The 12,224-nt window shown below is 37.4% G+C and overlaps 1 protein-coding gene across 4 annotated transcripts in view; it reads left to right on the forward strand.

The window, feature by feature from the left end:
- The first annotated feature begins 7,671 nt into the window (after positions 1–7,671).
- The window catches only part of LOC131688845 (nucleoprotein TPR-like), a 71,259-nt gene continuing 66,706 nt past the window's right edge, over positions 7,672–12,224 (forward strand). Inside the window, exons 1-2 of one of the 4 annotated variants that reach the window (XM_058973412.1) lie at positions 7,672–7,986; positions 8,360–8,708. The gene's annotated coding sequence lies outside the window, so the exon portion shown is untranslated. The remainder of the gene's footprint in view (positions 7,987–8,359; positions 8,709–12,224) is intronic. The other 3 variants (XM_058973414.1, XM_058973413.1, XM_058973416.1) reach the window with 3 other exon arrangements.

Consider the following 12,224-nt stretch of genomic DNA (forward strand, 5'->3'; position numbering starts at 1 on the left):
AATTAACAATTCAATACCTGACCAACGTCGATTGATGGGGCACACAATGTTGATGATAATGGGAAAAGGAGAAAGGCGCAGGATGGTGATCGTGGACTGTTATGTAACTGTTATTTGGAGATAAAATCGCGGGGGAAATCGTTCGCCGAAGAGGTCTGTCTGTCTTATTCGGCTTCGAATGATAAGAAAATTCCACCTAGAAATGGCTAGGCCACGTGCTGTGTTTCGTTACCGTCCAGTGCATCGTTTATCGACCAAATCGGTAACTCGGAGGGCGTCGAGAGGCGAACAAACATCACTGATCAAAAACTATCGAAAGGAAAAATATGCTAATGGTCTCGAACGGAGCGCGTTGGAGTCGCATGTTTGACGCCCATTCATTACATCATTAGACCGATGGAGGTGCAGTTTTTCGGGTGATAACCCTTGCGGATGTTGTGCAGAATGTGTAGGTTGTTTATATTTATGTTACGTTCGGTCGGCACGGCTCTTCGAAATAATGTGAAAACGACTGTAGGTTTTATTTCTTTACTAAAGATTTTCAGATTTATGTGATAGCCCTTCTCGTAACAATGCTCTTACTTGGAATTTTGGGCGAAGCAAGCGATGGTTAATTTGCAAATCGACCTAAATTATCTAGTGTCATCCCATTTTTAATATGCCTATTTTCAGTCGCTTGATTGAGTTGAACGCTGCTTTATGATGTACGGTATAAAAACCCACGATGGAACAAATTTTCATCAAACGAGATACCGCCCGGGGTACAATGTACTGTGATAAAATAACCGTACACCGCACCGAGTGTCGATAGCCCCAAAATGTGAAATTACTACGGATGATAGAGGAGTAGATTTTGTTGAACACCTTGAAGCAGCTTGAAAAAGCTTCGAGCACCGTAAAAGGTCGGACATCTTCATCCGAACCATTACTGTAGTAGATTCACTTTATCTACGATACGCATTTTCTCTTCATCTTTAGTCTTTGTGGCATTTGTAGCTTGTAGGATTTGATTATTGTATTTTCCAGTCTCGCTGTTCAACGGGCTGTTGGGCAGTTTGTTTTGATTTCGTCTTCTGCGACTGCGTGAAACGCACACTCGACCCAGCTGAGTTTGATGGAGAGAAAGGGCGTACTGCCCAGAGGAGCTGGTTTTGGTTGGTGCACTGTAAAAAAACTACATAATGGCAAAAAATTTTTCGAGTGCACAACATTAAGAGATGGGCGAATGAATAGCGAATCGATCAAAAGAAAACTTGAAAACAAGTGATTGAGCCACAATTCTTTTTCAAAAAGTTGCGAATTTAAAAAAAAAATCTTTTGTTAGGCGACTTTGGGCAATGTATAATACCAACATTTAGAACGGAATATTTCTTGTAAAATTTATTTATTATTTAAGTATCACACAGAATCTAATACCTTCAGTTCAGAGAAAAAATATAAATTAATTAACAAATAAAACCATTTATTTGGTATATGTGACTCCAGAATACATCTTTTAAATTTTAGAGCATAAGTGAATTGCGTAATCCTTGTCTGATGCATGTTTGCTCGATAATCCCACTCAAAGCCAGCACAGAAACAAAATTCAGCTGGAAACTGAAATTGAATTTGAACCGAAAATAATTGAATGAATGCGCTGCATCGAACTAATGAAGCACTATGATCCTAAAAAAATGCTAGCAAATGCAGTGGACATGAAACACACAAAAATAAATAAGTTCTATTCACACGCACTCTTTATTGTATATATGGAATCAAAATATCTACTCCAGATCGAAATCAAACAGATGTTTTTTAATATTCCCTAATGAATCACTGAATCGACCAAGAGTCGATTATTTTTTTCCCGAGTGAATCGGACACGATTCGCTCACTAAACTGAATCGGTTTACCCATCTCTACACATCATTGTCAAATTCAGACGAAAAGGTCTTAGAGCTGCAGTTGGTCGCCTGAATGTAAATAATAGTGTGACTGTCGGAGGGTTAAATAACCCAGTCAAAGTAGTTTTCTTATTCCAAAACAAATAAGGTACCAAAAGAAATGTCGAATTTTGACAAACAACGAATTATGGAATTTGCCTTCCGTTCCTCTGTCCTCACCAACAGCTTAAAGCTGGAAAAGATGTTTTTTCACTTTTTGTGTTGAAAATATTGATATCCACATTTAATGGCATTATTTATGTTTATAATTATACTAATGATTTGTAAAAAAATAATAATTTGGTGTGCTCCGGCAGACGATCTTCTGAACGATTGCTTCGGAGATCGCGGTCGCATACTGCTTCTGTGTTTTAAGTCATACGAGGGATTGATCGATTTCCATTGCGTTGAGCCAGTGGTAAAGAAATCACAATCGGGGCACCCATTCGTACTGTGACTCTCGAACCGAGTAGACGTTTAACCAAGTGCAGTTTAACGCGATAAAGTATAGTGCAAAGCTTGCTAATCCGCTTTTAAGGAGTGCTAGTAGAGTAGCACTGTTTCTTTTCTTGTGTACTGCCTGGATATCGTTAAACAAGTACCGCTATTCTATTACATTACCCATTCTTGCCTTCCCTTCCATCCAGTACTTGGCAAAAGACCCGTGCAAAAATGTCTTCCTCTGACAATGATTCGCCTCCAAGCTGAGATGGAGGTCGAAATACAATAAAACTTGCCCCTTCGCGATCTTTTTCCAGGCCAAAGACAACATTTTTTTAAAGTCTGATGGAGATTTCTCGAGTTCTGATGGAGCGATATTCGGCTGTGACAGAACTATCGAAAGTTCGCCCTGATAAGCATCGGTGGGTGGTAAATAGTTTGAAGCAGACAAATGATACTGCTAGCTAAGGGTCTTTTACGAAAGAGTACAGAGTATATGTGCCAGTCAACCAGGTCGAAATATATGGGGATTTTCCGATTCGAGTTTGCATGGCGCGGATCAGTTGAAACACGACCTTGGCTGATTTAAAGACCGCATGCTTCAACCAGTGAAGAAGTGAAGTGTATACGATCTCATTTAGCATCAGTTGCAGCTGCTGGGAAGTGGACATATGCCAATTCAGACTCTTATAAGGCAACATTCGCCGAGTCTGTTCTACTCAACAACCTCCTCTTTGACAAGGTTCGTCTACCTGTTCACCTTTTTGTACGACGGGTCATAAACTGAAATATTTGCAAATAATTTGGACACACAGCCACTCATTGCAGCATTAATGGTTCGTTGTGGGAAAAGCGGTGGGAATCATGCGGATGGTTTTTGTGGTACGATGTCGAAAAGTGTCTTTACTGTGGGGTAGTGCACATGGTCTCTCGCCAAACAGCGCAAGGAGAAACTGAAGCGTTTCCTCTATGTGATCTTTTGCAAAAATGTTAGAGATATACGTCACCGGTCCCTACGAAAATCTATACCAACTTTTGTATTCACGAAGGCGACTCTGATAATTCCCAGCCCATCCCCATAGTATCTGCTAATGTACATAGAAACAATAGAAAAAGGAGGAACATATTCTCTCCTAAGCTTCGTTGTAACGACCTGAAGTCACGGATTTCATAACTGTTTTAGAGTGGAATTGCAAAAGCATTATTCCCAAAATCCATTCTCTTAAAATTTTAATAAATGCCAATGAAATGAAATGCGATTCATGGTTTATTTCAGAAATAGAGCTCATCTTTCACGATTTTAATTTTATTCGCCTGGATCGAGCAAATTCTTTAGGAGGACTGTTTTTAAGGATCAAAAAATTTTACTTTTTCTATCGAATCGTCCTCACCCAGACATTGAGGTTGTTGCTTGTCAAATTAGAATTAAATACCTTTGCATTGTTTCCACTTGTATTCCCCTAGAACGGCAGTTACCCACCGATGGCTTTGTTATATTTTGAAACACCTCTCCGTGGCTAGTATTAGGACAAATTAATTCCTACGGTACGACATGGGGTTGTCTTCATGATGATTGTCCATCTTCCTAACTCCTTTAGCGCACCCGAGTGCTTAAGACTTCGTTTAACATCACTGTGATTAGATTGCATGTGGAAGGTAGTCTCTGATCCCCACTGCAGCGACCATCTGCCAATCGTAATTAATTATGCTAACGGTTCAATTAATGTACCGTATAACCTCACATGAAATATTGATAGGAAGAGCTACAGAAGAAGAAGGCCGCCGCGTATAAGCCCTTCCGGGACGACGGGCTACCCGCAATGTTAGAAACGCGAATGAAGAGTTTGATGAAAGCCAAGAAACGTAATTACTGGGCATAGCCGAAACAGTACTAACGAGATCGTGGAATATTTACACCGTTGGATATTTGATTTTGCCAAGAAGGTTTGTCCGGATTCCGTCCAGCACAGAAGATCTACCGCACCGCGTCCTCTCACGATAACGCGAACGAAACAGCGTTTTCGATAGTGGAGTTTTCACTTGCTTTCTTATCATGTAACAACAAAGCCTCAACTTTAGCATATTAAAGAATCTACCAAGAGGCGCTTGATGAATTTATTTAATATGTTTCTTTAGGGCAACATTGTCATTGTAATTGGCTCATGATTGGAGGCAAGTGATGGTCATCGCCATCCAAAAACCAGGAAAATTTTCCTCTGACCGCCACTCGTATCGACCGATTGCAATGCTGTCCTGTATCCGAAAGTTGTCCAAGAAAATGATTTTGTTTCGCCTCGACAATTGGGTTGAAGCAAATGTCTTACTGTCAGATACACTATTTGGCCTTCGCAAATTCAAAGGGACGAACGATTGTCTTGCGTTGCTATCAAAAGATCTCCAAATGCTAGCAAAGAGCAGATGGCATCAGTTTGGGCTTTTGACTCGGTTTATCTCAACATTCTTTCTGAGAAGCTGGCCCGTTTCTAAACAACTTGTTGTCTGAAAAACACATACACTTAGCTATACACTTTCTTCCGAAAAATTACGCCCCTAAATTCAACACGGCTGAAACTATTTGAAGTGTTTCCTATACTTTTAAGATTTTGTAGATACCCAGTTTTGAGGAAAAACTAACGTATGATACCAAAAATTACACTTTTTACTAAGTTACAGATCGATTACTGCTACTTTTATAATCCAAAATTTTTACAAACTAACTAACCAAACTTCTACATTTGGATCTGCAGGAAAATAAAAAAATACTCAAAAGATCTAGGACATTTCAGAACTACTCAACAGGCATGAATTTGAAATATTACCCAAAATCGGCCCATTTTTCAAAAAATCGAAATTCAAAAGTAGGGAGCGTTTTGGCCAATTCACTCCTAAGAAGAAAGTAGTTCTATTACCCTAACCTTTCATTTAGGAAGTGAGCTCGATGACTTTTTTAACATGATGTCATTTTGGGATACCCCAATGGTTAGCCATTTTATTCTAAGACTCATTCAATTTTGAGCCAAGTAGGCCAGCAATTAAGTGTGTATTGGAGAAATCATCAAAATATATAGAAAAACATTTTAACGACATTCAATTAGCTAGAGATTACTGGGTAGGGAAAGTTATGAAAATTAGAGCCATAGTACTCAAGTGAGAGCAAGGATGTGAAGTAAACAGATCGGAAAACTAGAAGCGGCAGGATGATTCGTAGTTATGCTGCCTAAGCTCGACCCTCATTAGCAGAAGACAAAAATTAAGCCCGTACGATATTAAGCCTGTTCTAATGACTCTGCCACATCTAGTTTTCCGATCTGTTTACTTCACATCCTTGCTCTCACTTGAGTACTATGGCTCTAATATGGCGATCGTTTGAATAAAATGCGGAATCTTATACAGAAGGTTCATCAGACTCTTCCATAGGTGTCGCGGAGTTGGTGGTTTGGAAGGGAATAGGGTCTAGGATTCCCTCCAAGCAAGCGATGCGACCTGTAAAGCATAGTTTATTAGGTAGTAGTTTAGTTAGTTTTCGAGAACACGATCACTCGAAAACAGAAGATCTTGTTTAGTTTTTGGTTCTTTTTTAACTCTGGGTAGCCGGCTACCGAGAGTATCCTATGTTTTCTAAACTAAAGCAATTTCAACTTCACACAGCCGACCGTGGGAATATTAATAGCAGAACTTTCCGCGCGAAGTGATCAAGACAAGATGGAAACTTGAAATCGACCTACACAAATTTGAACAAATTTTAGAGCAATTATTCATCTAGGGCCAATATATCCAAATCTATTTTTTTTTGTATCAATTGGATCACCCCTCGGTCCATGGGAGCATCCCCCGTTTTCACAAATTACTAAAAACCTTGATTTTCTTTTGATTATATCTCCGGTTCTATTCACTCTAGAAACCTGCAAGACGTTTTTAGAAGGAAATTGTTGGAGGAGTCTAGAAAAAAATATTAATTTTAGCGGCAGTGCTGCCAATAATGGTATTTTTTCAAGTAAAAATTAAAAGTTCATTTTTCTTAGTAATACATAAAATGTTCCTCAGACATTTTTACATAAAACAACACTTTTAATCTACATATCACTTGAGTCAATCCCGAGATTCCGTTTTGAAGTAAAATTGCATTTTTATCGACAAATATTGAGAAAATATTGAAATGGTCATAAAACCGACGCTGATCTGCTAGAGATAAAACAGAAACGATGTTTTTCGTCATTTCGTGTGTACTTCAACCACCAACGAACCGACATGACAGAGGCATTCGAAAAGTGTCCCATACAAAATAACGATTGTTTTGAAATGAAGCGATCACTACTGTCAAACTACTACAGATCGCTCCGCCATGTTTGAATCTGGGCAGGCTTCTCGATAAGTATATTGATATTACAGAAGGTGTGCCATTCCGTCAGCTGCGTATGTGTGCCTCAAAACAGTATTCAGAATTCATTGAAAAAGTATGTATTCTGTTACTTTTTTGCTTGTAACGGACAGTTTCGTTAAATAGTGCATACATAGGATAGTAAAAAGCTGGAAAAACGATCTTCAACATGCTAAAAGAAAGTTTGTTTGTTTTAGCATACCTTGTACAACGTCGATACACCTTGGTTTTTGCGTACTGTTGTGTTATCGACGAAGACTACCACGCGAACCATTATACAGACGCACGCCGCTAGTGTAACAACGTATTTTAATTTAAACAATTAGGACAACATTTGACGCATTTTTTGTTCCATGTGGCACGTCGGTGCTTCAACTATAAATTATGTGTGAGTACAGTATACTAAAGTTGGATTTTTGTCGTTGCACGCTTGGGATTTTATATGAGAAATTTCGCTTCAAAACGGTGTATCCCAGGGTAAGCTCAAATTAGATTGATATTATAAGTGTTTTCTATGTAAAAATGTCTGAGGACTACGATGGAATTAAAATTTTCACCATCATTTTTTTGTCAAACATGTATTCAACACCCTAAAAAGAGCCCAATGACTAAAAAAAAATAATAAAGTGCATGAATGTTATCAAACACATTTTTTACAACAGTGCACAATCACTGGAGCATTTCTACAGCTGCCCATCACAAGACTCTCTCGTTTTGCTATGATTTCTCGTCTCTTGCGTTTAGTACCTACTACAGTACAGAAACAGTACAGGTACCCGTAAGCAATCGCGCTCACTTGCAACTCTCAAATCACGCCCGAGGTCCGTAGGTACCTATCTAGTAGCGAAGGCTGAAACTGTTTTGCTGCGCTATCGCGACTCGCAGCTGCCGAGGTCTCTCAGAAGGCGGCGACGGCGGTGGCGGCTCAGTTCACAGCTCACATTGAATTATCGGGCAGCGGCCACAACAGTTTACGTTCAACACTCAGGCGGTGGAGACATCGAATGCTGCGTTGGGTTGTGCGCTATCGTTGAAGTGACCCAGCTTGCCGCCGGAATCCCGAAGCTCCCCGAAACGTGGGTGCTTTTGGTGTGTCGTTTTTCCAACATCTTCTCTTACTAGGTGCCCTGGTCACCCTTCCACACCTTACTACGGTGAACCCGAATCGTAGTAGCGCGGAAAGCGGTTTTCCATTTTTTAGTTGTTTCCCCCTACCAGTGACTGTGAATTGATTTATTTTATTTGGTGTGTATCTTGCTTCAGTTTGCGCGTTTTTTTCGTGAAAAGCTAACTGCATTCAGTCGGTGGTAAGTTGTTTGTTGCTTTTATTGCCATTGAAGTTGTGTGATGGTTTTATTACATATTTTAAAGTTAAAGTGTTTCATATTAACGCGCAAAATTGAAGCGAAGATGTAAGGAACGAATGGTGTGAAGTGAGAAATGTTTTTCTTTCGGGGGATTGTTCGGATTCGGAGAGGGCAAAGTCGTAGCTTTGGGACCAATTTTCCGCCTGATTTTTCATGCTTTGTGTGTGATATTGATGCGTGCTAGAAGCGCATGTTAATCTGTTTCTATTCTTTTTACCTAACCTGATTTTGCCCTTGGTGAAAATTGAAAGTGAGTGAAGTTTTGAAAAAAACAAGAAGCAAAAAGGAATGTTGAATGAAACGGTTCAAGTTAACACAAACGCATGTCGAAAAGTGCTTGGTTTGGAATAACAGCAACATAGCGTGTGAAAATTTCGATCTGGCTGATGTCGTGATCGTTTAGCCAAGCAGAAAATTGACCCGGTCCGGCCAATAGAAGCGAGAATAGTAGCTACCTCAATAGACGGTGGATATCGCGAATGTTTGGGTATTTCAAGAAGCGTTATTCCATCAAAGAGTCGCTGAAACCGCATGCCGCAAAGTCGCAAAGCGACGAACGTTTACGGAATACATAAAAAGATATTGGCTCGAGTTTTATCGGTAAGTGTGTATAACTTCTAAACTGATGAATACGTAGGTGTGGTACTTAGTTGATATATATATATATATATATATATATATATATATATATATATATATATATATATATATATATATATATATATATATATATATATATATATATATATATATATATATATATATATATATATATATATATATATATATATATATATATATATATATATATATATATATATATATATATATATATATATATATATATATATATATATATATATATATATATATATATATATATATATATATATATATATATATATATATATATCTTGTTTGGACCAATCTTTGTGCTTGTGATAACTCAAGTGATTTCGGATGTTGATTTTAGAAGGTTGCTTGTATTAATTGGCGGGTTTGGAGTCATATTTCACATTACATTATTTCTTTTTGACAATGTCAAACGGAAAATTTATTTTACAAAATCCTAAATCTATGTTAGTGTCGGGTTCTGACGAGACTATGTCAAAATCCAAATTCAATAACTTACTCGATTGTGAATGATTGAATGAAACAATGATAAGCAATTTTAGTTAGTTAGGATGAAACTTAAGATAATGAGAACCCAATTTTCATTAAATGTATCTCGCTTTGTTCCGATTGGACACTGGAGCACAGAGAATAGTTCTAAGCAGAGTCATAAATAATCGAAGCCCTTTTATGGCGGCTGAAAATGAATCTGTTGCGACTCCTGATGAATATAAGAAATATTCATTCAAAAATCCGTGTTATTCATTCAATTGAATATCGTACAATAATATTCATTTCACTAAATGTCTGGGTAAATGTTATCAAAAGTTGGTTAAGCATATAAAACAATCATTATCATCGCTTTCATTGTGCCAGTGCCTACTTTGATACGTTTGATTCGTTCTTGCATGTTCGCTTCGTGCGGAGACAAATAAAACCTGCATTGAATGAATGGGCGACTAGTTCATTTCACGTTTTCGTTAGCTTTACTGAAAATTGAAGATGAATGCGGATGATTATGATCTATTTTCATTCAATTAATTTGAATATTTGTAACTCTGGTTCCAAGAGACTTGGTGTCTTCGATAAAAGCATTTATTTATAACCAAAAAATAAAATGTTCGAATACTTGAGCACCTTATGGCTTAGTGTACAGGATTCCCGAGCAGAGTCTGATAACAAATTGAGAACTAAACTTGATGTTGTGATGTGGTAGGGAATGATTGCTCAGGTTGATATCATTTTGGTCGTTTTAACGGTTAAAAGATCAAAATCGAAAGCAGAAAAATTGCACTATGACATCAAACAGAAAACTATTTATGCTATCAGTGAAAGCAAATTGAAAACTCATTGAGATGGTGAAATATTTCATTGATAACAAAATAAGTAATCATTTTGATGTTCGTCAAAGAAATAGAAACAAACATTTTTTTCTAAAAATGTAAGCACATCAAAATGAGATCAAAATATGATGTCATATCTGAAAAAGTTTAAACTGATATCAAAATAAGATTTCAATTTGATGCTTGATATCAAAATATGTTGTCTATTTGCTGTAATTTTGATGCTGGACTTTGCTCGGGTTAGTACTACGGTTCTGCTGATACTGATAATCCAATCTCGGTAGTTTTCAAACATACGACAACCTACTTAAGAAATTAATACCTTACCATCTAAATCACCTCGTCGGAGCAATACTTCCCTTATCACTCTCTTAATTGACATGCTATTTTACTACCCAGCAGATAGAATGGAATGATAAAAAGGAATTTTCTCATATGGAGCTTGAGTTGGATTAATTATAGATACTTAATAATCGTCCATTTGAAATTAACGAAGAGCACCGTGTTTCGCCACGGAAAAGTTTGTAATATGCCAAATATTTGGAAAAAGCGGTCGGTTGCCGGCATCCCAACGAAACTTTTGACAGAAAGCAGATATGGTCATTCTGACAAATTTTATTTGTGTGCTATATTCGCACGTTATTTTTGCGCCGACAGCTGAAGCAAACAGACTCGTGTGCTCTGCTCTACAACCAAAAATAACTTTTGAACAAGTCAAAATGTACTCAAAAGGTTTTTCGATCATTTGCTTAGTGTTATAGAAAGAAGTAAATCGATCGAAAAATTATGCGCATTGACTATTTACGAAGTGAATTTATTCTAAATTGTGATTGCAAGTTGAATGGCGACGAAATGTTCACCATTGTTTGTTTTAGCTCAGTTTCCCTAAAGGTTACTAAGATCGATTGTCGGCACCCCATTTTTATGGCAAATACTGAATTCTCTATAACCCAATCAATATGAGTATTTTCGGAACGGGCTTGACGTGTAGATGCCAAAGATTGATTTTTGACACCATTTTGAAAATCAAGATGGCGACATCCGGTTTAGCGGAATTCTTTATATCGTAATCAATATGGATATTTTCGACACGGTTTTATGAGTCGATGCATCTCTATTCTAAAAGCATCCAGATTGGAGCTTTTCATATTTGTCTATAGTAAAAAATCCGTCATATTTATTATGACGGACTTTTTTGCTATAGCTCAGACATGTTGGATTTTTGTATAGGGGCGAATATCAATTTTGGTTATGTAGACATTTGCAACCTTTGCAAATAAAAAATATCAATATTGTACGGTTTCATAAGATAACTCCCCAAGGAAAAGGATTTGCCATTTTGAATCTTGAAGTCTCCTGAGCTGAGCTCAATAGATCATCTCGAAATCCAACATTATCCAAATAACCACCAAGTATGTACTAGTATATGTATAGCATTTTATTTGGATTTTATGCATTATATTAGCATTTTCATGCATAACTATTGTTAACATGCTTTCAATAAACTATTTAAAACCTTCTTGTTATTACTCAGAATTTCGAAGGCAGAAAAGCCGTAAAAACATTTTCATGTCACATCAGTAATGGAACGGAATATTTTACTTAAAGCGGTGTAATTAATTGACCTTTAATAAAACAAATCTAATGCAACTCTGTGTGGTATAAGTTGATTACCATGTAAATAAAGATATAAGTCACAATCTATACGCGAAAAAATGATCATTGTGGAATTAAATGGTAGAGAAACATCCAGGGAGACTATTCTATTGTTTGCAAATTTTAGGTTTTTTGATTTGCGTCCATTTTCAATTTTTTAATGCAATTTCGAGAGGGTGTACTCCCTAACCCTATCCTCCTCTGACTATGCACCAGCGTGGACTTTCATCCTATTTATCTGAAGCTTTTGTCAAAATATCTCCCTCCATTAAAAAGTTAGTGTTAAAGCATGCTCCCTAGATCAGCCCACCCCTGAGTCGATTCCTGGTCCCACTAGGAGTACTTGCTCCAAATTTGAAGAAAATCGGACTAGTCTAACTACCGGACCAACGTGCCTAAAGTTTGTATGGGATTTTTCGGCAATTTACATGGAGAAAATCCACTAGCTCGCATTTTCGCCGCTAGGTGCCACTGTATGCATCGTATTATCACTGTGACAACAAGA

This window comes from Topomyia yanbarensis, chromosome 3, assembly GCF_030247195.1.
Source record: "Topomyia yanbarensis strain Yona2022 chromosome 3, ASM3024719v1, whole genome shotgun sequence".
Classification (NCBI taxonomy): domain Eukaryota; kingdom Metazoa; phylum Arthropoda; class Insecta; order Diptera; family Culicidae; genus Topomyia; species Topomyia yanbarensis.